The sequence below is a fragment of the Biomphalaria glabrata genome, chromosome 15, assembly GCF_947242115.1.
Source record: "Biomphalaria glabrata chromosome 15, xgBioGlab47.1, whole genome shotgun sequence".
Classification (NCBI taxonomy): Eukaryota; Metazoa; Mollusca; class Gastropoda; family Planorbidae; genus Biomphalaria; species Biomphalaria glabrata.
The window spans coordinates 26574366-26602243 of record NC_074725.1 but is presented as its reverse complement, the minus strand read 5'-3'; the positions used below and the strand labels follow the sequence as shown (position 1 = coordinate 26602243).

The following is a 27878-nucleotide window of genomic DNA, read 5'->3' as shown; positions in this document are numbered from 1 at the left end:
ATCTATCTATCTATCTATCTATCTATCTATCTATCTATCTATCTATCTATCTATCTATCTATCTATCTATCTATCTATCTAAATAATGTGCAGAATTATCTAAGGGAACAAAACTCTACATATTTAGCCATGTTTGAGAATACTGAAGGATTAATTTCCCTTGTTATTATCAAACAAAATAATTAATAACCAGTAATTAATTGACTAATTTTTTTTTCATTAATAAATTAATGTCTTGTCTATGCCAATGAATAATTGCGCATAGTTTCAACTTGATCCGAGAATGGGTGTGGGAGAAATAACTTGTACACACTTTTTTTTCACCGATAGACAGAGAGACTTGATATAATTTTTTGTAAAAAGGCTCTTTTTGTGGTATAACATGGATAGTCTACACTTAGGAATTCTCTCCCTATGGATTATGACACTAGCTCAGGAGCTCAGTATTGCTACGTTCACCTCTGACTCTGGTCTGACAAATTAGAACTGCATCAGTTCTGAACCATAGGACAATAGAGCAAGGGAAATGTCTACTTTTGATTTTGTACTTGTTCTGAGCCATAGGACAATAGAGCAAGGGAAATGTCTACTTTTGATTTTGTACTTGTTCTGAACCATAGGACAATAGAGCAAGGGAAATGTCTACTTTTGATTTTGTACTTGTTCTGGACCATAAGACAATAGAGCAAGGGAAATGTCTACTTTTGATTTTGTACTTGTTCTGAACCATAGGACAATAGAGCAAGGGAAATGTCTACTTTTGATTTTGTACTTGTTCTGAACCATAGGACAATAGAGCAAGGGAAATGTCCACTTTTGATTTTGTACTTGTTCTGAACCATTGGACAATATAGCCAGGGGAAATGTCTACTTTTGATTCACACTTGTTCTGAACCATAGGACAAGATAGTCAGTGGGAATGTCTACTTTTGATTCACACTTGTTGCGAACCATATGACAAGATAGTCAGTGGGAATGTCTACTTTTGATTCACACTTGTTCTGAACCATAGGACAATATAGCCAGGGGGAATGTCTACTTTTGATTTTTTTTTCTTTTTTTTTGAACCATAGGACAATAGTGCAAGGGAAATGTCTACTCTTGATTCATATCTTCTGAAGCATAGGACAATACAGCAAGCTTGAATACAATGTTCATAACCAAAGGGTGATAAATAAATGGGGCAGAGACTCTTACATATTTAGAATGGTATCTTCTGTTCACAAGGAGTTAGATCAAGTGTAGAGGGAAAGTCTTCTGACATAGTTAGAAAAGTATCATCTGTTTCGAACAAGATCTTTGCGAATTCTAGTGTTGACTTCCATTCACGTTGAATGTGTATTGATCAGCACGACTCCCCCACCCACCCCTCCGCCTTGTGTCCTCACGTCCGACTCTCCGTCTTTTTTTTTTCCCGCCCATTCTCCGCCACAGACACAAGAATCTCAGAGCCGGGCGGTGCCAGGTTTTTATTTAGAGCAGTGCTTTGCCAGTATCGATCTCTACCGAGAACCGGCCAGTTAGTCGTATACAGCAGACTGCCATTGTCGATACCTCACGCGCAAAGAGCGTGGTAGATTATTCTTCCTCTTCCTTCCCTCCTCTTGCCTTCAAGTTGAATACTTGCCTGGTCATCGGAGCAAAGAATGATAGCAGATCTAATTAGGAGAAAGGATTAGATCTATATGATTGAGAGGGTTTTGTTTAGACTTTCTCTGTCACGCATTTCATTGCTCTGCCTATCAAAAAAAGTAATTCTTTCTTCATTAAAAAAGAAATCTTAAGTCTATTCTAGAATCTTTCTATCTTTACATGCATCTTTTTGTCAAGCTTACTTGCTTATCAGCAATTCTCAACTGTTGGCTTAATCAAGCCATCGACAGATTAATTAACAAAATCAGTTGTTCAAGTCACATTAGATCGTCAACTCCATTTTTAAGTCATTAAGGTCAAGTACTCCATTCTTGACTTAGGTCAACTACTTCATTCTTTACTCAAGTCACATAGGTCAACAACTTCATTCTTTACTCAAGTCACTTAGGTCAACTACTTCATTCTTTACTCAAGTCACTAAGGTCAAGTAATCCATTCTTTACTCAAGTCACTAAGGTCAAGTAATCCATTCTTTACTCAAGTCACTTAGGTCAACTACTTCATTCTTTGCTCAGGTCACTTAGGTCAACTACTTCATTCTTTACTTGGGTCACTTAGGTCAACTACTTCATTCTTTACTCAAGTCACTTAGGTCAACAACTTCATTCTTTACTCAAGTCACTTAGGTCAACAACTTCATTCTTTACTCAAGTCACTTAGGTCAACTACTTCATTCTTTACTCAAGTAACTTAGGTCAACTACTTCATTCTTTACTCAAGTCACTTAGGTCAACTACTTCATTCTTTACTCAAGTCACTTAGGTCAACTACTCCATTCTTTACTCAAGTCACTTGGGTCAACTATTTCATTCTTTACTCAAGTCACTTAGGTCAACTACTCCATTCTTTACTAAAGTCACTTAGGTCAACTACTCCATTCTTTACTCAAGTCACTTGGGTCAACTATTTCATTCTTTACTCAAGTCACTTAGGTCAACTACTCCATTCTTTACTCAAGTCACTTAGGTCAACTACTCCATTCTTTACTCAAGTCACTTAGGTCAACTACTCCATTCTTTACTCAAGTCACTTAGGTCAACTACTCCTTTCTTTACCCAAGTCACTTAGGTCAACTACTTCATTCTTTACTCAAGTCACTTAGGTCATTTACTCCATTCTTTACTCAAGTCACTTAGGTCAACTATTTCATTCTTATTTCTCTCACCTCTGCCACTTTGTTTCTTCTCAAGCCTTGTTCTTTCTTTTCACACCTTCCTTTGTTTCTTTTCTTTCTTTTCATTTTTAATTCATTGTCAGCAAATAATTGAAACCTTCAAAAGTTTGTTGTGTTGCTATGAATGAATGAATGAGGCAGTCACTTAAAAAATCATTCACTTTTTCTCACTTACGCAGTGTCTCAGTCACTTACCCACAGTCAGTCAGTGTGTCTCATACACTCACTTAGTCACACACTCTCTCTCTCTCTCTCACACACACACTCTCTCTTTCTCTCTCACTCTGACACTCAAGGACACAATGTACTCACGCACTAAATCATTTCCACTCAATTACTCAGAAAAATCAATAACATAATTGTTCCATAAATCACCCGAACATTGATTAAATCAATCAATAATTCTAATCAATGACTCAAGTGTTCAGCAAGTTATACAATCAAATCAATACATGTTCCATTAATCAAACTGCTCAATTAACATAAAAACCTATCGATCTGTTGCCTAGACGTTTACTCCACCTCGTTTTTAATGGTTTCGATGTCATTCTAAGATGGTACATGTGACCCTATTACACGTGGGGGATGGGAGGCAAACTTTGGGAGGGCGCGCCTTGGTCAGCAGTTCCAGCAAGTCCTGACTTTCCAAACTGTCGTTACCTGTCTTGAGTCTCTGACTTGATGGAGTCTTTCTAAAGTCTCTTCGTAATGCTTTCTTTTTATCACTTCTTCATAGAACTTTGTCTTACAGGCTATCTATCTATCTATCTATCTATCTATCTATCTATCTATCTATCTATCTATCTATCTATCTATCTATCTATCTATCTATCTATCTATCTATCTATCTATCTATCTATCTATCTATCTACCTATCTATCTATCTATCTATCTATCTATCTATCTATCTATCTATCTATCTATCCATCTACCTATCTATCTATCTATCTATCTATCTATCTATCTATCTATCTATCTATCTATCTATCTATCTATCTATCTACCTACCTACCTACCTACCCACCCACCCACCCACCCACCCATCTATCTATCTATCTATCTATCTATCTATCTATCTATCTATCTATCTATCTATCTATCTATCTATCTATCTATCTACCTACCTACCTACCCACCCACCCACCCATCCATCTATCTATCTATCTATCTATCTATCTATCTATCTATCTATCTATCTATCTATCTATCTATCTATCTATCTACCTACCTACCTACCTACCTACCTACCTACCCACCCACCCACCTATCTATCTATCTATCTATCTATCTATCTATCTATCTATCTATCTATCTATCTATCTATCTATCTATCTATCTATCTATCTATCTATCTATCTATCTATCTATCTATCTATCTATCTATCTATCTATCTACCTACCTACCTACCCACCCACCTATCTATCTATCTATCTATCTATCTATCTATCTATCTATCTATCTATCTATCTATCTATCTATCTATCTATCTATCTACCTACCTACCTACCTACCTACCTACCTACCCACCCACCCACCTACCTATCTATCTATCTATCTATCTATCTATCTATCTATCTATCTATCTATCTATCTATCTATCTATCTATCTATCTATCTACCTACCTACCTACCTACCCACTCACCCACCTATCTATCTCTCTATCTATCTATCTATCTATCTATCTATCTATCTATCTATCTATCTATCTATCTATCTATCTATCTATCTATCTACCTACCTACCCACCTACCTACCTACCTACCTACCTACCTACCTACCTACCCACCCACCCTCCTATCTATCTATCTATCTATCTATCTATCTATCTATCTATCTATCTATCTATCTATCTATCTATCTATCTACCTACCTACCTACCTACCTACCTACCTACCTACCTACCTACCTACCCACTCACCCACCTATCTATCTATCTATCTATCTATCTACCTACCTACCTACCTACCTACCCACTCACCCACCTATCTATCTATCTATCTATCTATCTATCTATCTATCTATCTATCTATCTATCTATCTATCTATCTATCTATCTATCTACCTACCTACCTACCTACCTACCTACCCACCCACCCACCCACCTATCTATCTATCTATCTATCTATCTATCTATCTATCTATCTATCTATCTATCTATCTATCTATCTATCTATCTACCTACCTACCTACCTACCTACCTACCCACTCACCCACCCATCTATCTATCTATCTATCTATCTATCTATCTATCTATCTATCTATCTATCTATCTATCTATCTATCTATCTATCTATCTATCTATCTATCTATCTATCTATCTATCTATCTATCTATCTATCTATCTATCTATAGAAAGACTAAGACTAATATCGTAATGCATAGAATTAAAGCGTGTAAGTTTCAAAGGCCTTTTACAAAAAACAAGCAGAATAAAAACAAGGTTACAAAGACAGTTTGTGTGGAAACACAAACTCTAAATCGGCCCCCGAAGTGGTTTACCCAGGCAGCTAAAAAGGCAGGTTTCAATATTTTCAGAAAGAACATCAGAATGAAATTCTATCAAAGACTAATGACAATAAAAAAGAGAGAAAAAAGGTTCACAGATCTTATGTGGTGCCCCAGCAGACCAAAAGATAGGTGAAAGTGAATGTGAAATTAGGGTTAGGAAGAGAAAAGAAATAAAATAGATTCTAGAACCAACATTTTAGACACATACAGATCTAGGTATTGTACAAGACTAAACACTGAATCATTTGTTTCAAAATAAAATGCTTCACATATTTGAATACATGGTTGTTGAGCGTCTCGCTAATGACACACAAGTCCTGGGTTCGATCCCCATACAAAACAATTTTTATCAAGGATAAATGAAAGATAAATGTTAAATGTTTTCTTGGAGGTTCAGCGAGTGCCGATTTAAATTATTCCGACATCGAATTCCAGCGGTGGTTGATTTTGAAACCAATACGATGCCAATGCCAACACATTCTCATCGTATGACCTCAAAACCATCCATTCCAAGTTTGTTTTTTTTTTGTTTTTTTATTTTTTTTTTTGCGGTGGTTGATTTTGAAACCAATACGATGCCAATGCCCACACATTCTCATCGTATGACCTCAAAACCATCCATTCAAAGTTTGTTTTGTTTTTTTATTTTTTTTTTTTTTTGCGGTGGTTGATTTTGAAACCAATACGATGCCAATGCCCACACATTCTCATCGTATGACCTCAAAACCATCCGTTTGAAGTTTGTTTGTTATCGGTTTGAAAGCCTAACCTACAAGATTATAAAAGAGAGGCCCCTAGAATGAAGATATGTCAAAACTGCGCGCTATAGACTTAGTTAGTTCTTTTTTTTTTAAACTTATAACTAAAACGAAGTTTGTATTAAAATAATGATCCATTGACACTTTTACCATTGTGACATTAGCTGCAAATGTTTTGTATTAATGCGCAAATGTATGAAGCTTGAGTTATTAATGAAGAAGTTAAAAAAAAAGTTACCTCCCATGAAGTTTTTCATTGAAAAGTGGTGTAATTTTTTTAAAAAATCTGCTTGCATATATAATTTTACAAATTAGATAGTTCACTTTCGCAAAATGAAAAAGTAGCCGTTGCATCAGAACTTTGAATGATCTAAAATATCATGATGTTCGATTTTCATTTTCTCTTCTAGTTTCTGAGATCTAAACGGGACGGACGGACGGACAGACAGGCCACACAAAACTAATAGCGTTTTTTCCCCTTTCGGGGGGCCGCTTTAAAAAAAGTCTATCTCAGAGGGAAAACTCAATACTTACTTACTTACAGCTATATCTATCAATAATGTACAATTTATTTAACTTTTTGATGTTAAACAAAATTATTAATTACCAATACCGGAGCCGAATATGGCCGGATAGTAAAATATGATATCCGGCCGGACTTTCACTTGTTTAATATTTCATAACTAGGGTCCAATAATCAATGACAAATTAGAACACGATTACAAAATATGATATAGTGTGGTACAATCTGATATAGTGTGGTACAATCTGATATTGTGTGGTACAATCTGATATTGTGTGGTACAATCTGATATAGTGTGGTACAATCTGATAGTGTGTAGTACAATCGAATTTTGTGTACTGGATGGTTGTAATAATACTTGACATAACGACCAGGTTCCACTATCGCTTTGGAGAAAGTTCATGTCCTGTTGATTTACACGTCGTTACCTTGCCTGTAGCCTTGTACTCATAGTAGATCTGTTTTATCTTCTCTAGAAATTTCATAATCGCTGTTAAATATTTCTGAGTTATACATTTCTGGATTTAGCCAAGTTTCTGTTCCTGAATTTATGTCTGGCTAACGCATTAAGGATACTACATTAAGAATAACACATGCCATCAAGGATAAAACATTACGGATAAAGTTAACACATCAAAGATAACACATTAAAGAGAACACATTAAGGATAACACATTAAGGACAACACATTTAAAGATAACACATTAATGATAACAAATTTAGGATAACACAAAGATAGCACAATTCAGGATAACAACAGGGGATAACAGATACAGGATAACTCGTTAAGGATAACACATTAAGGATAGCACAATAAAGGTTAACACATCATTGGTAACACAATAAAGGGTGAAATTATCAAGGCTAACACACCAAGGAGAACACATTAAAGATAACACATTAATAATAAAACATTTAGGATAATACAATCAAGGATAACACAATAAGGATAACACAACACATCAAGGATAACACAATAAGGATAACACAACACATCAAGGATAACCCAACGATGAAAACACAATCAGGGATAACACAACAAGGATAAAACATTAGTGATAACACAATCAAAGATAACACATAAAGGATAACACAATCAATGATAAAGCTAACAAGGAATACAGGGAATTCACAAAACTAGAAATGTCTCATGTTTAGCTATAGTCAAAAACAGCTGGAGTGATACATAGCTGGAGTCATACATAGCTGCAGTCAAAAATAGCTGGAGTCATACATAGTTGGAGTCATACATAGCTGGAGTATGTACTTAAGTTTAACACGCTAATGTGTGAGGGAATTTAAAAAAAAAGATAAAACATCGTCCTTGACCCCCATTGAAAATCAATACTCTGATAATTAAAGATTTATTCCATGGAGCTAGGAAAAAAAAGAGAAACTCAAAAATGATAATAAATAAAAACACAGAAAAAAAATACTTCCACGTACATGTATTGAGCATCGACGTAACGCATGCGCAGACATGAACACTTCTCTGGTGCCAGACTTTTCACGGTGTCCCCCGCTCTTACCCACAATGCCAGGAGGGTTTTTCCTATTAAAACTCCCATGTCATCTTCCGTACGGCAGTTCCGCAGAAAATAGCGGAAGCTATCGTACCGTAGCTTTTTTTCTTTTTTAGCCTTCAGTTTTATTTTATTTTATTTTATTACATTTTCATTAACGCTACACAATTAGTTCTTATTTGCACTTTGAGCATTCGTGACGTGTTTTAGATATTCTACTATCAGCTGATAGATTTAGATCTAGTAACTGATGTCCGACTGTGACACTCAACATTGAATCCTTGGGATTTGTGTGTTCGTCAAGATGTAATCAGGCCACATCCAGAACCATACAAATCGTTGTATTTGTAAATTGGGATAATAGCATTAAATGATTTAAATATTCTAGGCAGAATATATAGCGTATTCGTTATTGAGCTTTGAATTCATTTGCTGGTTTGGATTTTTATAAAGCATAGTCGGTGGAATTGTGTCAAAGTTTGCGATCTTTAAATCTTGAAACGAAGAGAGAGTGTATCAAATCAACTTCCTGTGGAGTGTCTCTTGCTTTAAACACGTGAGTAGTTCTTGTGTAGATGTTTTGTATGTGCAGTTGGGATTGGTGCGTGGTGGCCGAGCGGTAATGCGCTTTGCTCCCACACCAAAGGGTTTCAAGTTTGTATCCCGCTAAAGACTGGTTACCCAACTTATTGCCCATTTTGGTGGTATTTTTAGGACTCCCCTGAGTCCACCTAACCTGAGTCTATAGCTTACGCTCAGGAGGCCACTAATCACTCTTGTTAATCGTCAGTCATTGAAAAAGATGCCCCAATAAATTGCAAGATCAGAAAGGGATACCTTTACTTTCAGTAGTGATGCTTTTGAAAGACGCTGTGGTCGCGTGATTAAGTACTAGGCTTCCAAACTAAGTAGCTTTCAGTTTGAATCCCGTTCAAGTTTTTTTTTAGATTTTTTAAATTCTCACAACTGACCCATGCCCCCCCCCCCCCAACAGACACACATTCATATACACCGGAGGTAACAGTATGTGGTCACTGACTATATTTTCAGTAGCGATTCTTGATTTTAGCGAATCTGAGCGTAGACAAAACGAAACAAATAAACCATTGAAACTTCCAAGATTTGAAATTCTAAAGTCTTTTTTTTATTAATAAATCCAACCATATGGTTGTATCAGAATAATGAAAGAAAAAAAAATCCCCAAAATAGATTGGTCAAGTCGGACTAATACTATGAATTAAACAAACCAACTGGATCCACCTCCCCACCCACAACTAGGTTGCACTCCCTTTTAAATAAGTAAAATAAGAAAAAAAAAACTAATGCTATCAATACTAGTTATTTCTAGACAGCAAGACGTCATTAGCACATTTTTTTTCTGAGTACTACATGTGAATGACGTCACGTTCTAGCTGCAATCGTTTTATGTAAACTAGGTTTGAGGTTAGGTCACAGGTCTGTACGACGTGGTGACGTAGGTTTGAGGTTAGGTCACAGGTCTGTACGACGTGGTGACGTAGGTTTGAGGTTAGGTCACAGGTCTGTACGACGTGGTGACGTAGGTTTGAGGTTAGGTCACAGGTCTGTACGACGTGGTGACGTAGGTTTGAGGTTAGGTCACAGGTCTGTACGACGTGGTGACGTAGGTTTGAGGTTAGGTCACAGGTCTGTACGACGTGGTGACGTAGGTTTGAGGTTAGGTCACAGGTCTGTGCGACGTGGTGACGAGCTATTGGTCTAAACTTCCCACAGGTTGTGACGTTGCAGGTCAGTGTTCAGGCCTTCTTTATCGATAGCTCATTGCCCACTCGTGAAACTAACAACTACGAGTAAACGCATACATTAATGTCCTGACGTAGAGCCTAGATTAGAAGGCACCCTTAAAACTGGTTTCCGTTTCAACTTGGACAAAGCCAATATTATGTGAGTAGGATATAGCTTCATATAAGACAAACTGTCCTTCAACTCTTTCAGAACTTGAACTGCTAGACAAAATTGCATACACTGTCAGCATCATTACAATCAAAAGGGAAGCCTAACATAATTCTCACGGAGCGGAAGCGTGCATGGCCATTTTGAGTAACAAATTATTAATTCTTTCATTGGCTGAACATTTGCGTCGCAAGAACTTGGCTGTAAATTGTTGACGGTACTTCCGTGAGCTTTAAAAATACCATTACATTGTGGTTGGAAATTCCAGGGGGCGAAGCTTGGGGAGTTAATAAAAGACCGTAAAAAGGAGATGGTAAAAGGTATTTAAAAGGGATGCTTTGGTGGTTTGGGGGACTGAAACGATGGTGGTAATGGGTTTTAATTTAATTGTATTGTGCATTTATGGTATGGTGTGTATATTATTAAATTATTTCTAGTTCCAGAATAAAAGCTTTATATTTATTATTATAGAAGAAAGGTATTAGCTGATCAAAATAAATGTATATACCCTGAGAACAGTAGTCGATGTCTAATGTTTGTACTTAATTAATAAAAGCTAAAGATACATAAAAATTTAATACATACATAGGGTAATCATATTTTTATATACGGACGCCATGCATAGAAAACTTAATTTTTCTTATAGATAAAAGAACATTTTTACACAGAGCATATTGTCTTTAAAATAATTTTTTACAAATTTTACATCAACTCACTCTGTCTAGTAAAATGTTTGTACACGTAATTTCTCCCACACCCAATCTCGAATCAAGTTGACATTTTGCATAACTATTTCTCTTACCTGACAAAACAAGAATCAATTAAAAAAACAACTAATTAGTTAATTAACTATTTGTAATTAATTATTTTGTTTGGTATCGAACAAGGGAAAGAAATTCTACTTGACTGATGTGGTGGTAGAAGTTGAATGAGTCCCCTTATATACTATGCAGAGAGAAAGCTTTAAAGTTTAAAACCTTCTATTTTCATAAACACTTCCCTGGCACAGTGCTTAGTGTGTTGGCTTGAGGAGGCTTGAGGAGGCCTAAGCATTCCAATTTAAATTAAGGTCGTTCAACTTTTTTTTTATAAATGCATTAAAAAAACGATCACGGTAACATTCACAGATATCCATCTTTCAACGTAACAGCCTTTCACAACTGGTAAAGATTGTGGCGTGTTGAGAAAGCTAAAAGCATGAGACTACTCTAAAACAAAAACAATTGCTAAACATATTTCTAGTCGCAAAGATATATTATTCTTAGTCTAGAAAAAAAGTCCAGAATTAATTATGAATACGCCTTTCAAAGAATATTCTTTTCAGGTAAATATACAATACTTCTGTATTTGCTTACAACAAAACAGTTTTGTCTTACATACAAATACATAGAACGGCAGGTATCCGATACAGTTTGGGATCAGCGGCGTCGCAGATTCTACCAAGGTGTACCTCTGTGTGCTGCAAGCTGCCCAAGGGTCGCCGCCTCCAGACTTCCAAAGCCTTTTCTCAAAAAAGAAGATGATTACGTCCTACGCATATATGGTATAGCCCAGGGGTGGCAACCTTTTTGTATCGAGGGCCGCATTAACACAATTTTGGGAATGGGGGGCCGCATATATATATATATATGTGTGTGTGTGTATACTTACAACTTAGAAAAATACGCTAGTTAACTGTATAATGTCTTTTAATTCATATTTATAATGTATCATACATTCACTTTTCCTTTTTTTCACATTCCAAATTGAAGAATTACTAGAGTTAGCAATTTTCGAAACCAATATAACAATTTTTTTTTAATTTGCTATTGTCTTTTCATATTACATTTCACCACAAATGTACAGTTGTACTTAATGTGAGGAATTTAACTATTTACACTCTTGCGTAATGTTCCTGAATTGTGGAGCTAGCTTTCTTGTTGTTATACTTGTGACTGCTGTCAAATTATAGTCATTCACCATCGATCTGTGATTACACTTGTTTATTTTCCACAAGAAAAATACTTGTTCATATATGTATGTGTACCAAAATAATGTTAAAACTTAGCTGCAAAGTTTTTTTAAAGTGTGGAAATACAGCTTCTGGCACCCATTAAGCTACCGTGGAAGTACTGACTTGAACTTCTCTTACAGGTTATAATTTGCATGGCGTTATGTTCTTTGGAGCTGAATCAGCTTCTGCACTAAATGGTGAGCTGATGGTATTGAAAACTGGTTCTTGACGTCTTAAAATTTGCCTTCATAAATTTCATAATTAAGGAATCCAAATAAGTCAGGTAATATCAACCATTTCACTAGAAATATTTTCACCTTTCAACAAAGGAAAATGACAAAACCTATTTTTCCCTGCTGGCCTGGAGAAATCGGAAAGCCTTGTTTGAAAAATTTAACATGCATTACATAAGCAAGCAGCCCATTGCAATAGCTACCATGAAAAAACATAAAATATCTTCCACTCTTCATTAGAAATATTAGTTTCAAAGTCACAGTCAATATCCTTCTAAGAATATGGACATTTCTACTTTGAGAATTTATATTCTTCTCATTACCTTGCCCATGCTAAGCCAGCGGATGCATCGGAATATTTAATTTATATATCTACAAGTACTTTTCTATACTGCCTGTGGTTATGACCTTAAGTCTGATGTTTCTATTAATGCTTTTTCTCTCACATATTATGATGAGAATTCATGCAGCTTTGTGCAAACGTTTCTGTTTAGAGTTTATGGTTGGGATATTCTTTAAAAAAAAGTTTTTCTCAGTCAAAGATCGAGCTCCATCAGTTGTTACACTTGCCATCTTGTTCTAATCATACCCAACATTCAACACAGTTCTTCAAAGCATTGAAGAAATACTGGCCTGAGATTGTGTCTTTGAATTTATATAATAAGAGAGTTTCGATAATTTGTTGGGAAATTTAGAATTATTTTTAATAGATTAGCATTTTTATATGTATATACTGTGGGTACACATGATTTCTGTAGGTATTCGCGGGCCGCATAAAACACTTCAGCGGGCCGCATGTGGCCCGCGGGCCGTAATTTGCCCACCCCTGGTATATCCGAAAGATAGCGAAGGTTTGGATTCGGGTTAAAGTAAAAAAAAGTAGGCTAAAGTTCCCATTTCAGACCTTGTGATCTTTGGGTAGGATGATGTAAAAGTAATCTGTTAAAGAGGGTGTCATGTGGCCAGCACAACGACCAACCGCCTTTACTTTTCCCCAACTAATGCCAGGTACTATTATAGCTGGGTGGACTCAGAGGCACCCAAAGATCCCGCAATAAAAATACCAGTCTCCCCCAGGATTCAAAACCGCTTTACCGCTCAGCCACCGCGCCTTTGGATTCGGGAGCGTTGCCGTAACCCCAGAAATCCCCTTTTTACTACTCTACCGTCATCGTAACAATTCGTAACACATTGTAACACATTATCTTCTTCTTTCCAATATTGTACTTCTACATCGGGCGTCAGCCGAAAACCCGTGGTGTTAAAGTAAACAGCCAAATATTATTTTCATAAATGTTTTTTTTTTTTTTTGAAAACTCGCGATTTAGCCCTCCCGTCAAAGTTGGACCCGCGAAAGTCAAAGGACCACTTTACCTGTTGTTTCAATTAAATATTTTTTTTTGTTTTTCTACGTAACAAATCTTCAGACCCCCCCTTCCCCCTTGTAACAAATCGTAACGACTTTGTATCCTCCACCCCTTTTAACCGTTACGTAACACCTGAACATTCCCGGCAGAGTTTTCCTTCTTTTAGACGGCCAGCCAGCCAGGACTCCCCCCCCCCCCCCAGTCGCTCCTGCCCGAAGCTTACTGGTTTAAGCTTCAGTTCTTCGCCTTTGCCCCATTCTCCTGTCAGTAACAGCATGTCAGCCTGACCCAATATCTGTGACACAAATGAGTGCCAGGAGTTGGACTAGTTGTCAGAGGCTATTTGCGACATGCCACTTGAAGCATAAACACCATTAGGGAACCACATAATAGCGTCCTAACATAAAACAATATAGCAAAAAAAAAAGGTGATAAAATAATTCCACACTAGCTCGGTTACCGTTCCCTGACACACACACACAACTATCCCTTCCCCCGACACAAAATGTCCCACAATAATGAGATCTACGACTCGTTTCTCTTTTTGTGGACAATCAAAACATCTGTGTAGCCTACTTGTGTATACAGACGTAGTCAAATTCATTTTTTTGTGTGTAGTCTACTTGTGTATACAAACGTAGTCAAACTCATTTTTTTTTTGTGTGTAGCCTACTTGTGTATACAGACGTAGTCAAACTCATTTTTTCTGTGTAGCCTACTTGTGTATACAGACGTAGTCAAACTCATTTTTTCCCCTGCCATGCTGGCATGATTGCTTTCCATTTTCCCGAGGCTGATGAATTATTGAAGGCCGTTTGATCGATCCACTAAACGGTTCGTCACTGGGACCACTCGACCCTTTCTTGGGATCGGTTAAAAGGAGAGAGACCTTTGTTTATGCCATGTAGAAAGAATGATTACTTTTCTATCTCTTAAAAGGTTTATTGCTTAGAAGTTTATCATTGGTTAAAGTTAGGGTTACGGAGACATTATTGTCACAAGGTAAAAAAAATACACAAAACAATGCGAATTACGTTTAGAATAAACAAGTTTTAAAAAATGTAAATAAACTCTTCAATGAAGCTGTTGGTGGTCTAGAACTTCTAGTTTCATTTATTTCTTGTAATGCTTCTGTCATTTCTACATAACACGGCGCCCAAACTGTTTATGTACGTTTATTTACTTATTCAGCTGCCTACTAAATCCAAAGAAACATTTGAGGTGAGTGCGGGAATTTCCGTTGAAGCGTGTTCAAACAACAAAGACATGTTTAAGTCGAGAGCGGGAATACCCGTTGAAAGAACTAAATTTAATTTGAAGATCATAGATGGTTATATTTTGAAAAATTCTAACGTCAAAACAGAGTTTTCAGTGTGGTAAAAATTTACTAGTAATGGTTTTCCAAAAAATATAAATAAACTTAAATTTCAGGGAAATGCATGTCCACCAACCAAGAGCTTGCAAGCTATTTAAAGGAATTGTAATAAAATGAACTAGTCGACCGGCGGCGTAGCATACAGGGCCGGTATTAGGCCTTCATAGGACCTGCACTTTCATAGGACTTCTTAGTCACAATGGATAAGTCCGGCCCTGCTATTTAGTGATGGGTGAATACTACTTGTTCTCCCCCCCCCCCCACCCCTCTCTTTTTTTGCTTCTAAAATTACGTGGGGTAACTCTAGTCCGTCCGACTTGCAGAAATAAAAGAGTGATCTTTCCATTACTTGGTGTCCAAACTCTTGAGCCGTGAAGAGAATTATATATATATATATATATAGATTGTTGTTGTAGAGTGAAGTAAAAGCTCCCCGTTCAGACCTTGCGATCTATAGGGCAGATGATGTAAAGGTCATCTGTTTCTTTAGCCCACGGTTAACGAAAGTGTCATGTGGCCAGCAAAACGACCAACCGCTTTTACTTCTTCCTCAGCTAATATCAGGTACCTACTACAGCTGGGTGGTCTCAGAGTTTACCAAAGATCCCGAAATTTAAAAAAATCGCAGTCTTCACTAGGATTCGAGCCCGGGGCCCCAGTTCAGACGCCAAGCGCTTAACTGCTCAGCCTCGTTGTTGTTGTTTACAATTACATTTTTAGAACATATTTTTCAAAGCGATTTTTCTCTCTGATCTCGTTTAGTGACCTCGTTGAGACTTCCGCTTCGATTCGGGCAAATTAAAACAAAACACTGACTTCATCAACCATCTTGATGAATTGTCTACCTTGCGACTTGAAAGACGATTCAGTGCTTTGTGATCGATGACTTTCTGGTCGTAGCCAGCACAAATACGGCAATTTATTTTTCTCCGGCGCTAACACAATTTCTTGGCGTGGTCAACATCTCACTTCCAGACCTGATCTCGCTGGTCAATATCTCACTTCCAGACCTGATCTCGCTGGTCAATATCTCACTTCCAGACCTGATCTCGCTGGTCAATATCTCACTTCCAGACCTGATCTCGCTGGTCAATATCTCACTTCCAGACCTGATCTCGCTGGTCAATATCTCACTTCCAGACCTGATCTCGCTGGTCAATATCTCACTTCCAGACATGATCTCGCTGGTCAATATCTCACTTCCAGACCTGATCTCGCTGGTCAATATCTCACTTCCAGACCTGATCTCGCTGGTCAATATCTCACTTCCAGACCTGATCTCGCTGGTCAATATCTCACTTCCAGACCTGATCTCGCTGGTCAATATCTCACTTCCAGACCTGATCTCGCTGGTCAATATCTCACTTCCAGACCTGATCTCGCCGGTCAATATCTCACTTCCAGACCTGATCTCGCTGGTCAATATCTCACTTCCAGACCTGATCTCGCTGGTCAATATCTCACTTCCAGACCTGATCTCGCTGGTCAATATCTCACTTCCAGACCTGATCTCGCTGGTCAATATCTCACTTCCAGACCTCACCTTGCTGGTTTAAAGAACCACAAACAAACACACACACACACATGACCTTTCACAGTTCTAAAGAAAACTTAGTAGCTGGAGTTTTTAGTCTTGAAGTGACAAATATATTTGTTCAAAGTCAATCATAACGACTTTGACTTTAAAATAAAAGTCAAAACCTTTCATAATCTTTAACTCAGTGGGAAGCGTGGTCGATAGGCTAAGTACGATGAACTTGGCTTGGCTACCTATGAAGGGGTCTCGAGGTTCGACACCCAACTCGAGCGGAGTTGTGTTTACTGAACGCCTAAAGGCAGCTCGGAAAAGCTTCTCCCAGATACCCCCTCTCCCACTGGTACATAAATGAGATTGAACCATAGCGCTCTGAGCATGCTATAAGCATGAAAGTAGCGCTATATAAAAGTTATAATGTAATTGTTTTATAATTACGCATGGTTATCACGTTTCAACAATATTGTTTTATCGTACAGATAATTAGTATTAAAAAATTTTTTTCCTCGTTTGTTCATGCAACCTTTTATCTATTATTATACAACCTATAATGAGGACAACTTTTTCTGACCGAAATTTTTCTATACGGGCTTGGCACCCGTGAGGGAAGATCTTGTGGAGAAACCTTCCAGTCGACTTCCTAACATCGTCTCTAGTGCTCTTGGTCTTGTCTTTGTGTTCCCTGTCTGACAGTGAGACTAGAACCATTTCAATTTGTGTAGCTTCACCGTCCTGGGACGGTTTTCTTGTTGGCCAGCTAAACACAAAAAACTCGAATCTTGACGCGTTATTTTCCTGGGCTCCTACAAAACTTTGATAGGTGATGGTCTTTTATACGTTTATATTTGTCTTTAGCTTTTAACCCTTAAGACGCGCGTGGTGGTTTTGCCTCCAAACATTTGAATTGTAATTCCATTGTGTATGCACTCATTGTAGAACAGCCCAGCACTTTAAGAGTTAACGAACAGACTTGGAGACAATTCGGACTATGAACAAGACTTTTGGAAAATTACTTTTAGTTTTACAGGCAAACCCATTTGATTGGGCATACGTTCTTCGGTAGCTTCAAATAGATGGTGCAATCTCCTCTGTAGCGTATTTAATGTCAAGTAAGTCAAATTTGAATGAAAGCTCAGAATTCTTCTTCAAATTTCAAATCAACTCAGTTTTTATTTACAACTATCTGAAGGGTAAACATTTGAAATACAAATGTAAACTGAAAATGTTAGAGGATTTTAAAGGATCTCTCAACTCAGTCATCTAACTCACTTAACTCATTCAGGTCATTTAACTCACTCAACCTAATCAACTTATTTAACTCACTGAACTCATAATTTTGTTTAAATCACTGTGCACTTGACAAATAAACTAATTGAAAATCTCCATTCTTTCAATATAGCATCCTAGTTCAAAATATTGCAAATATTCCTACATACACACTCCCTAACAAAACAGAGAGGCATTGTTATTGAAGAAACCATGTGGTAACATTCTTTCAGTGGTTTTATTTTCTATCACAGCGGTTCCTTTATTTTCTGAGACCTGGGGCTAAACATTTCAGACTCCAATTCCCAAAGTCCAATGGAGCCAATCCACATTATAGTCCATATTCTGCGAGAGGGGGGGGGGTGTTTTGAACCTATCAAGTGTAATACATACTTTGTCTGCTAGTTTCCAGGCTTTTTAGTTTTTGCTTGTACCACTGAACCTATAACGACCTCGCCCCTCCAAGGGTTCGACACCTATTACTAGAGCTTTACGCGCTCTCCGACTAACGCGTCCCCAGAGAATTTTTGGTCTTGGTCGAACGCTAGCCAGCGAGTGACCAAATTACTCAAGCACGCTTCGTCTAACAATGTGTCAATCCATTGAGAAGTGGTTGAATGAGGAAGACTCTGAAATAGATTTACTAAACAAGTGGCCACGCACCCTTTTAGTACCTTTATTGCGACTGTCAAAATTTTTTTCTAATGCTGCCATTATAAATGTTACATGTTTGCATCATATGTGGTTATCTTTGTTATACATAAAAGTAGTTTTAGTACTTGGCAGAATATTATTGTAGCACGACAACAAAAAGGAATGAAGTTAAGACAGAAGATGTAAGGGTAATTTAAAGACAGCTATTTTATGTATTGTTTAGGTGAAGGCAGACATTCTTTGACTAACTTCTTGACTTGGATATCATTGACTACTAAGTTGACTGACAATAAGTTGACTTAACTTCTTGACTGACATCACTTGACTTTTTGACTGACATCACTTGACTAACGTTTTGACTGACATCACTTGAATTTTTGACTGACATCACTTGACTTTTTGACTGACATCACTTGACTTTTTGACTCACATCACTTGACTAACTTTTTGACTGACATCACTTGACTTTTTGACTCACATCACTTGACTAACTTTTTGGCTGACATCCCTAGACTACTAAGTTAACTGACAATCAGTTGACTTAACTTCTCGACTGACATCAATTGACTACTAAGCTGAGTTTGAAGGAACATTTAAAACATTTTACAGAGCTCAGTTGATGGAGCGTCGCGATAAAAAAACACAAATGTTGTGGGTTCGAACACTATAATAGAAAATATTTTTGTCTATTTTTCAATGACAAATAAACTATGAATGTTTAGTTTACTCATTATTTGAATAAGAAATTGAATACTTTAAAATAATGTCTATTACCTATTATTAAATTGGTATTATTGAGCAAACATTTCCCAAACCTTTAACTAAGAACAAGGTCTCCAAAAGACGATTTAATAAGCCAAGGCTGAAAAACTGACCTGGTCAGTATACAGTATCATTACTACTTGCTAGAATGATCATAAAAACCATTTAACTAGTAGAGATGGGAATCGAACCCATCTTTTAAAGTTCGGGTTCGGTTCGGTCAGATTTAAGCTCGATTCGGCTCGATGAGGATTATACTTCGGGTTCGGTTCGGTTCTCTCAGATCTAAAGCTTGGGTTCGGTTCAATGTTATGGAATTAGGTAATAGCAAAAACTTGCCAAACACTATGTGAATGTATTATTGTTCCATTCAATTTATTAGATAAAACAGTGATGCCAAACAGATCTCAAGAAGACAGAAGAATGTTCCAAGCATTAAACACAACTGTCACATCATGTTGCTGAAAACTATTTTTACTAGAATATTGCAAAATCTTGATTCATTTCGGTTGAGGTAATTACGGTTCGGTTCGGTTCGCACCGATCAGTTTTAAAGTTCGGGTTACGTCGTAGGTGAGGTTCGGGTTCGGTTCGTTTCCCATCTCTAATAACTAGGCGGGAAAAACAGAAGAAAAAAAAAAGAAGGAAGACAGTAAACGTGACGTAAACAACTGAAACTTCTGTAGAATACTAAACAGCGATGTTGCGACGGCTGTCGTGCCTGGAAGAACTCCCTTTTATCCCCAGGCGGGTTATTAGATAGAGTAAGAATATATTGCTATCAACAACACACAGCTTACGGCGAGAAAAAAAAATGCATTGAAATAATGCAAAGAAGAGAATCAGCCGTTAAACTTTGTACCCAGATCTAGGACTCGAGGGCCACATCTGGTCATTGTATGTCATTTTTTTTTTGTACCCACTTTCTGGCATATTGTTCAGACTCTGTCTTCCACTCCCCGAGGAATGACGTCATTTAGTCCATAACAAGAGACAGAGGGACACAAATTCATCACATAGGGACCATAATCCAAAGCTCATACCACGTGACCCGGCAATGTGGTGAAACTTTATTTTGTTTTTCGTTGAATAACTTTTGAAAGTACATTATCTTCTAAATTACAGATCTTCTTTTCAAAGAGAAGATAACTCCCTATAACTCTAGCTCTTAACAACGAAGTTACTGATCTGATGGCAGACGATGTCACGAATAACGATATTGCATAATGGATATAGTTAAGAAACAACGCATGCGCAGAAACAAAAATGTTTGGATGGTAGATTAAAAAAAAAAGAAAAGAAAAGCCTAGACAAGCTTAGTTGATCACCGCACAGTTCAGTTGCAAAACAACCTACTAATTTTATGTAAATTAGTAACAATACAATAGAATACAATAATGTATGGCATACCTGTCCCTTAGCTAAATTTGTAGTCCTGCTACGTTACTAAAAATTGCTGTGATAACGCATTATTTTGTTTGTCCTGATGTTTGACATCTTTTCTGGGATACAAGTTTATTAATCTCAGGTTGAAGTTTGCCACTGACACTTTCATCACTGATGACAAATTTTGATCAGATGACTTCATCTTTTTACTTCCTGACACGTTGAGAAGAGAATAAGTTGTTCTCTTCATATTTGGTTTATTCACAGTCGTCATTTGGCTTGAAAGCACTTCACATGATTACACGCAGTTGTGACAATTTTGTCTGACCAGTGAGATCAACTGCTAATGCGAAATCCCGAACCCATTCGTCAGTTTGGAAATCTTCAACAGGTTCACCTTTCATGTTCAGAAACAATACAATCTCCTCACGCAGAGCAAAAAATCTCTTCAATACTTTATGACTTGAGAACCCTCGGATTTCTGTGTAGTAGGGAGCACAATCAAATTCGTGTCCAATGTCATCCAGAAACATTGAAAATTGGCGATGATTTAAAGAGAGCGACTGAAACCGGTCTTATGACATTTTGGAACTGCAATTGCTGTGTTTCTGTGTGAATGATGCACTGAAAATGAGAAAATTTAAAATTAGCGTAAGTCTGTTTTATATTTGCAAGTAGCTTTGTATCCTAACCATTTCATTTCATTGCTGGTGCGCCATCCGTTGTTATATAGCTAGCTTAACCAAAGATAAACAATATCACCTCCTGTTATTTCTCAAAAACATCCTCGCTTGTTGTGGTGTTATGCATAGAACAGAACTCAAGTAGCTCCTCATGTATCTCAAAATTCCTGTCACAGGAGCGTATGAATATAGCCAACTGTGCTACACCCTTTACATAAATTGAAAATAATTCAAAATCAACTATTTTGTTCTTTAATTGTTCACGCAAACTGACTGACATGTCATTTATTCTATCTGCCACAGAGTTCCTAGTTAACGCTATTTCTTTGAATGTTTTCATCTTTTCTGGACAAATAACTTCGGGAGCTTTAACGACACACTCGTTCATAAAATCACATTCACTAAATGATTTGCTATGGCTTGCATTAAGTTTGACAAAATGTATCTGGCTTTCTTTGCAGACTCACTCTCGTTGTTCAGTTTAACAAATACTATTTCTCAATTCAAGTAGCTTGTCATCTCTTATTTTCCAGCGTAATAGTTAACATTATTTTGATAATTTTTGAGGTGGACAAGCGGGCCGCATGCAAAGTGGTCGCGGGCTGCATGCGGCCCCCGAACGACGTGTTTGACATGCCTGCTCTAAGGGCTAGAATTATGTTATGGGGGTCGTTTAAAATGTGTCCCGTTCAATTTGAAGTATTTCATAGCTTGAGCATATTGAACCATCTTTCCTTGCATGCATCAAAGGGACTTGGAAACATCCCCATTTTCTCCAGGCACTAGTCTGCCAACATGTTAGCTAGCTATAGAACATTAAACTATTTGTCTCTAGGGGGCGCTACTGTTTTATTTACTGACTGCCATAGGCTGTGAGGTAAAACTTCATAAATGACCAATTACGCGATCAAGCAAAGAAAGATGTCAAATTCATTTGTGTATTCGCATATCCGGTTGGATCGATCCTGCCCATGGCAAACACACATTAACTAGAAAGTAAAGAGAGAGAGAGAGAGGGAGAGAGAGAGGGAGAGAGAGAAAACATAGCTTCACTGAGTGTCAAAGCGACGCAGAACGCTCTTCGTGGCGATATCGGAGTATCGATCTGTCTCCCTCTTGAAAAAAAAAACTCTCTGCCACATACTGGCGTGTCAACACAAATCGCTGTAGGGGACACACATATCGCGAGACACACTGACACATGCAGAGACACACCGAAGTGCTCAACTGTATATTTAGGCAGACACACACAAATATAAAAAAAATACAGAGAGACACAGAAGAATAGTTTAAACGTAAATTCTAAGACATATTTACTGGCACGCTGACCAAATAAGACACATAACCATGCTAAGGCTTCAACTAAGAATAGAGACACACATACTGAGACAGCCAAGACACGTTCAAATCCTACATACTGATACTCATATACAAAGAATCTAAACAAAAAATAGTACAACGTTACACATACACTCTAATACACAAACTAGGCAAGCTAAATTATTCACTGCTAGACTAGGCACACCAAAGCAGGCAGGTGCTAGATTAGGCACACCAAACCTGGCAGGTGCTACATTAGGCACACCAAAGCAGGCAGGTGCTAGACTAGGCACACCAAAGCAGTCAGGTGATACATTAGGCACACCAAAGCAGTCAGGTGATACATTAGGCACACCAAAGCAGGCAGGTGCTAGACTAGGCACACCAAAGCAGGCAGGTGCTAGATTAGGCACACCAAAGCTGGCAGGTGCTAGACTAGGCACACCAAAGCAGGCAGGTGCTAGATTAGGCACACCAAAGCTGGCAGGTGCTAGACTAGGCACACCAAAGCAGGCAGGTGCTAGATTAGGCACACCAGGTGCTAGATTAGGCACACCAAAGCAGGCAGGTGCTAGATTAGGCACACCAAAGCAGGCAGGTGCTAGATTAGGCACACCAAAGCTGGCAGGTGCTAGACTAGGCACACCAAAGCAGGCAGGTGCTAGATTAGGTACACCAAAGCAGGCAGGTGCTAGATTAGGCACACCAGGTGCTTGATTAGGCACACCAAAGCAGGCAGGTGCTAGATTAGGCACACCAAAGCAGGCAGGTGCTAGATTAGGCACACCAAAGCTGGCAGGTGCTAGACTAGGCACACCAAAGCAGGCAGGTGCTAGATTAGGCACACCAAAGCAGGCAGGTGCTAGATTAGGCACACCAGGTGCTAGATTAGGCACACCAAAGCAGGCAGGTGCTAGATTAGGCACACCAAAGCAGGCAGGTGCTAGATTAGTCACAACAAAGCAGGCAGGTGCTAGATTAGGCACACCAAAGCAGGCAGGTGCTAGATTAGGCACACCAAAGCAGTCAGGTGATAGATTAGGCACACTAAAGCAATCAGGTGCTCGATTAGGTACACAATTTTTCTATATAAATCACTATTAATTAATTATCACTACTTGATTAATTATTAGGTTATTTTTTTTGAGTTTAATCATGCGTTGTCATCAACAATAAATGATTGTGCAAAGTTTCAACTTGATCCAAAAATGGAAAAGAGGAGAGAAAAAGTGTACAAGAATTCACCCAGACAGACAAACAGACAGACGGATTGAGTTAATATATGCTTTGTGAAAACCAGGCGTCGACTAAAAACGGTGCATATAGAACTGTTTTCTTCTTACAGCCCCTGTTCCCTCTGGGAAATTTTCCTGGTACATGTTCTAACTCCTGATATACAAGCATTTCCACTGATGGCATCATTTGACACATTATTTTCATTTGTCTGAAATTTTACTCAAAGTCGTGCATAGCTGCTCACTGTACACTCACACAACAAACACCAACAGACACACTCACGCACCCACTGGTGTAGCCAATGTTCTGAAAGCTATTTCATCATAGATTGAATAAAATGTGTCTTCAGGGGGAAAAATGATTAAGAACAAATGGATTCTGTTCCAAATTAGACTCCAGTCAATTAATTACTGTGTACTGTAGCAACAGTTAACGATCCCTGTCCACAGCAGACAGTTTTTTTTAATACATTTTCTATGAGCTTCAACTATCGCCATATTTAGTTTGATGAATGATGTCGTTCAATTCCCATGAAGCTCGAAATAGTTAAAGTGCAATTAGTCTCCATCAGCTCACGTAATTAATTGAACATGCTTGGCAGAGGCGTTCTTAATACTGTCAAAATTAACATAAACCAGCTTCATGAGATATTTGCAGACTTTACAGAATTAACATTTACCAGCTTCGTAAGATATTTGCAGACTTTACAAAATTAACATATACCAGCTTCATGAGATATTTGCAGACTTTAAAAGACTTGAGAAGTCAATTAAAATGAAGGTACAAGTGTTTGAATGTGTGCAACACGTGTGTACAGTGGGTAAATGCGTGTAAATATGTGTGATAATAAGACATTCAATGCGTGTAAAGTGTATCAGCGTGTAGAAAGTATATTAATGTGCGTTGAGTGTGTAAAGTATCTAAAATGTGTTAAGTGTGTACATTTAATAATAATAATAATAATAATAATAATAATCTTTTTTTTGTCCGTATGGAAATTTGTCTTACAATTTGTGCATTACACCAAACAATTTATAAATGTGGCTAAAGTAAACCAATATGTTAAAAGTATATATTTGCATGAAAATGTGTGTAATGTAAATGTGTGTTAAGTATGAAATTTGTGTAAATATATGTAAGATGTCAGTAAGAATGTTAATGTGTGCAAGCGATTAAATATGTGTAGTTTGTAAACATGCTTAATTTATGTAAATGTGTGGAAAGTAAAACAAAACATTTGTCAAGTATGAAAATGTGTCAATTGTGTAAATGTGTAAATATTGGTAAATGTGGGTAAAATGTAAAAATACATGTAAGTTATGGAAATATACGTAACTAGGAGTAAAGAGCGTAAAGATTGTCAATATGTGTAAAGTTTGTATAAATATGTAAATATGTTGAAATGTTTGTAAACGATGGAGATGCATGAAAAGTGTGTAAATGAGTGTAAATATGGGTAAAGTATGTAAATGAATTTAAATTATGTTAAGAGAGCAACTGTTTTAAAAGTGTAAATGTGTTTAAAATATGTAAATGTGCTAGGTCTGTAATGTATGTAAAGTGTAAATGTAGAGTTATGTGAAAAGTATTTAAGCTATTTAAATGAGTGTAAAGGTTGCAAAGTATGTAAATATGTTTAACTTATGTAAACGTCTGTAAATATTTGTTAAACGTGTAAAATGTATAGGTATGTGGATGTGTGTAAAGAATGTAAATGCGGTTAAAGTATGTAAATATATGTAACGCATGTGTATGTCTGTAAAGTGCGTGATTTCGTGTCAGTTGTTTTAATGTGTTTAAAATGTTGAAATGTGCGTTGAGCGTTTACATGTGAGAAAAAAATGTAATATGTAGGCCTGCATTATAAACAAAAAGATGTAGGCTAGAATCAATGTTGTTAACAACAGATGCAACCAAAGATATATAGAGTACAGAGTTATTTTCAGTCTTTCTTTTTTAGAACTTTTTTGGGTAATTCTGCAGGATTTCAAGGGGCAGCCATCTTTGTTACTATTTTGTTATTGTTTATGTTCCAAAGAAATCCCAAGATAGTGTCTTAAAGTGTTTTCAAAGCAGTGCTATTTTTTCCTTTAATTTTGACTTGGTGTCAATACAATACGTTTCTTATTGTTCTGTCTTCTTTTTCATTGTTAAATATTGTATATATCTATTCTGAATTATTCTGATAGAGAGAATCTAAATTTAACTAGGCCTACAATAAATATCAGCACAGTTTATTACCAAAAGTTAATTGACCTTCATTGCCTTGAAGAACCTTGTCATATTAATATAGTAATTAGTCTAGTTCTAGCAGTTAGATTATGAGTCTAATTAAAAGACTTTTTAGGACTAGATGATACCGGTATAGCTAGATCTAGCATATTTTTTAGCTTTAGAAATAAAAACAAACAAAAACCCAAATAGGAGAGAAAACCCAAGATACAAGATTACAGTCTAAACAATAACAAAGATGGCTGCCCCTTGAATTCATGCAGAATTACCCTTTTTTGTGGTTCTTCATTGTTTTTATAGACATTGTGTCACGTTTAAAGTTTGATGAGACGATTCGCAAACACAGTATTAAATTTACAAAAATAATTGATAAACTAACTTATTAATAAAAGAGAGAGAGAGAGAGAGTGAAAGAGAGGATGGATTTACATTAATGTGTCTACTTGGGTCCCATTCAGAGTCATTTACTTATTATGTCTATTTTTTCTTCGGCTCCAATTTAGAGTCAGTTACTTGGCACCAAATCATAGTCAGCAAAAGTGAGTCCAATCCAAATCCACATCAGCGTTGGAGTTGAGCTTAACCTGATGTTGTTAGTAACAGGAAAATAACAACCGGAAGTGGATTGTTCAATAACCAGGTTTCTGTTTTAGCGCCATTAAATGTGCCTTTTTTTTATCAACCAATGCACAAATAAAACTAACACAATTTTGAGAATCGATTTTCCTTATCAGAAAGAGACGAACGCATACAGGTGTACACACAGCAGACGGCATGTTACAGAAGTCAACATGTCAGGGGAGTGTTTGTTTTAAGTTAATCAAACATTTTTTTTTTTGTCAATAAACATCTGTTGTTGTTTGATTTTTTTTTCACGAGGTCATTTTTATGCAAGCATCTGTCATTCACGAAGGTTAGAGGTTATAGTTCATTAATAACATGCTTTTTATTTTCACGGATTCATGGTTAGACCTTATTACAGATTCTAGAAGGGTAGTTGTTACATACATTATATTTTAAGGAGGTAACAGACAGAAGGTAATGGGTTCATATAACTTCAGAGAGGGTACATAATGTAGGGGGTCATAGTTACAAGTTCAAGGATCACGGACTCATAGACCTTTCAGAAGGTCGTAATTGTTTCATCTTCACCTAAACCTTTGAACCGTTCGGACACCACTCAAGATCTGTTAACCTTCTTTTTCCATTCCTCTCTGTCCCTTCCCTTGAGAATTTCCTTCAATGGCCTTTGCCCATTCTTTGAGGTTTTCATCCCATCATTTTCTCTTCTTTTTCCTGGTACTGTTCCCTGAAGGAAGGTCTTGGAAGCCCTGAAGACCTTGCGATATGACCAAATATTTTTCATTAAAAGTTTTGTTGTTGTTTTTTTTATTCGCTTGACAGGATAATTGTTAAAACAAATTTTACTAAACAGGAACTTAATTAGTAAATAATATTATAAAAAATATTCCTCAAACATAAAGTCAATTTCATTTAAAAAAAAAGATGTTAATTGAGGTACTATTGAACACTTTTCTTATGTTTTTTATAATGTTCCAGTATATCCCACCATCTGGCATTTTCTTTTCTTTTTTTTTATTCAATAAAAATAAAGAATCATAGAAAAACAAAAGAAAGCAATATGAAGACATGTGTATGTTGGGAATGGGGGCAATATAACGGAACAAAAATGTAAAAAAAAAAAATGAAAAAGGAAGATTGCAAGAAACTTTCTATTGGAAGATCACTCTTGTCAAGGAAACA

The 27878-nt window shown here is 37.0% G+C and overlaps 1 protein-coding gene across 1 annotated transcript in view; it reads left to right on the top strand.

Annotated features, from left to right (window-relative positions):
- Positions 1-8178: 8178 nt before the first annotated feature.
- Positions 8179-27878, top strand: part of LOC106053477 (uncharacterized) — a 108799-nt gene continuing 89099 nt past the window's right edge. Inside the window, exon 1 of the mRNA XM_013209029.2 lies at positions 8179-8697. The gene's annotated coding sequence lies outside the window, so the exon portion shown is untranslated. The remainder of the gene's footprint in view (positions 8698-27878) is intronic.